At 43.7% G+C, this 2,082-nt stretch overlaps 1 non-coding gene across 1 annotated transcript; it reads left to right on the forward strand.

Annotated features, from left to right (window-relative positions):
• Positions 1-904: 904 nt before the first annotated feature.
• Positions 905-1,011, forward strand: LOC127133278 (small nucleolar RNA R71). Its single transcript, XR_007807265.1, has one exon. It is a non-coding gene; the product is annotated as a small nucleolar RNA R71 (small nucleolar RNA).
• Positions 1,012-2,082: the final 1,071 nt, after the last annotated feature.

Here is a 2,082-nt window from a genome sequence, read left to right on the forward strand (position 1 = left end):
AGTTGACTTTTTAGAGTTTTGGTTTTCTATCCTTGGGTCAGACGGTCCTTCCACTTCCGTTCCACTTCTCAGTATAATTGCATGAGCGTGGCTTCTTGGGTTAGGTTGGGGTTGTCCAGGAAATGTACCAGTTGGGGCAGCAGTAGGCGCTTGTTGTTGAGCTACTTGTGATATTTGCGTTTCCAACATTTTATTATGGTTAGCCAGGGCATCTACTTTACTTGCTAGTTGTTTAATTTGTTCGCCAGTGTGTACATTCTGGTTTAAGAAATCTTTATTGGTTTGCTGTTGAGAAGCTATAAAGTTTTCCATCATGATTTCCAAGTTGGATTTCCTAGGGGCGTTATTGTTAGGTGTAGATGGGATCGGCTTCTGATATCCCGGAGGTATAGCTGGGGCTTGATTTGGAGATTGTCCAGGTGCGTATAAAGCATTATTACTCTTATATGAAAAATTGGGATGATTCTTCCAATTTGAGTTATAGGTATGCGAGTAGGGGCTTCCTTGAGCATAGTTTACTTGCTCCGCTTGGATTCCTGTTAGGAGTTGACAATCTGCAGGAGTGTGACCTTGGATTCCATAGACTTCGCAGTTCTGAGTTATGGCAACCACGGTGGCTGGAGGTGATACATTTAAACTTTCAATTTTCTGGACCAGAGCATCCACTTTTGCATTAACATGATCAAGGTTACTTATCTCTTACATGCCAGTTTTCGTTTGAGGTTTTTCTACCATTGTTCGTTCGCTTCCCCACTGATAGTGGTTTTGAGCTATGCTTTCGATAAGTTGGTAAGCGTCAGCATAAGGTTTGTTCATTAGTGCACCACCTGCGGCGGCGTCTATTGTTAACCTCGTGTTGTACAGGAGACCATTATAGAAGGTATGAATTACTAGCCAGTCCTCTAAACCATGGTGTGGACAAAGTCTCATCATGTCTTTGTATCTTTCCCATGCTTCGAAGAGAGACTCGTTATCTTTCTGTTTAAATCCATTTATCTGGGCTCTTAACATAGCTGTTTTGCTCGGCGGAAAATATCGGGCATGAAAAACTTTCTTCAACTCGTTCCATGTGGTGACTGAGTTGGAAGGAAGAGATTGAAGCCATCTTCTAGCGCTATCTCTTAACGAGAAAGGAAAAAGACGAAGTCGAATTGCCTCTGAAGTGACACCGTTAGCTTTAACAATATCAGCGTATTGGACAAACATGGATAAATGAAGGTTTGGATCCTCGGTAGGATTTCCAGAGAATTGGTTCTGTTGCACTGCCTGCAACAGTGAAGGTTTAAGTTCAAAGTTGTTTGCTTCGATTGCGGGTGGAGCAATACTCGAATGCGGCTCATCTTGCGATGGAGCGGCGTAATCTCGAAGAGCACGAGCTGGTTCTGCCATCTCGGGTATCGAAGGGAAAATATTTTTGAAATCAGGAAGTTCAACAGGAGGGAGATTGTTTGCAGCACGATATTCCCGAATTCGTCGTAAGACTCGGAGATATAGTTCGATATCGTTGATTCGTAAGTAGAACGGCTCGCCTTGTGAGCGAGTGTGTGGCATACAAATCAACGAAAGAAAGAAAAGAAAGGGAAAAATAAGCCTTAGTCTCTACAGCGTAACAGAAGAGTTATGATATCGACTAAATAAAAGTCCCCGGCAACGGCGCCAAAAACTTGATCGCGAACTTTATGAGTCGAACATGTTCAAGGAAAGAGACCATGGGTCTAGCGTCGAGATCATCGATCTGGCATCGAACTCTGAGGAGCAACCGCTTTTGCTGGGAAGATACAGTATGGCACTGTCAACTCCGCTGGGGATATACAGTCTGACACTGTCAACTCCGCTGGGGATATACAGTCTGACACTGTCGACTCTACTGGTGAATGTATAATCTGAAACAAATGCTTGGGGAAGTACAGCAGTGAGAGTCTGTCGGGGATTGAAGAGTTCAACGCTCGGACCAGCTCTGCAGGGATAAGATACCAAATTCCAACTGTTGAGGAAAAACATCTGCGATCATTTGATGGGGACCTTAAGGAAATGCCCCGAGTGTACCTGTTCTGAATAGATGATCCAAAGCACTTAAAATTT

This window comes from Lathyrus oleraceus, chromosome 3, assembly GCF_024323335.1.
Source record: "Lathyrus oleraceus cultivar Zhongwan6 chromosome 3, CAAS_Psat_ZW6_1.0, whole genome shotgun sequence".
NCBI classification, from domain to species: domain Eukaryota; kingdom Viridiplantae; phylum Streptophyta; class Magnoliopsida; order Fabales; family Fabaceae; genus Lathyrus; species Lathyrus oleraceus.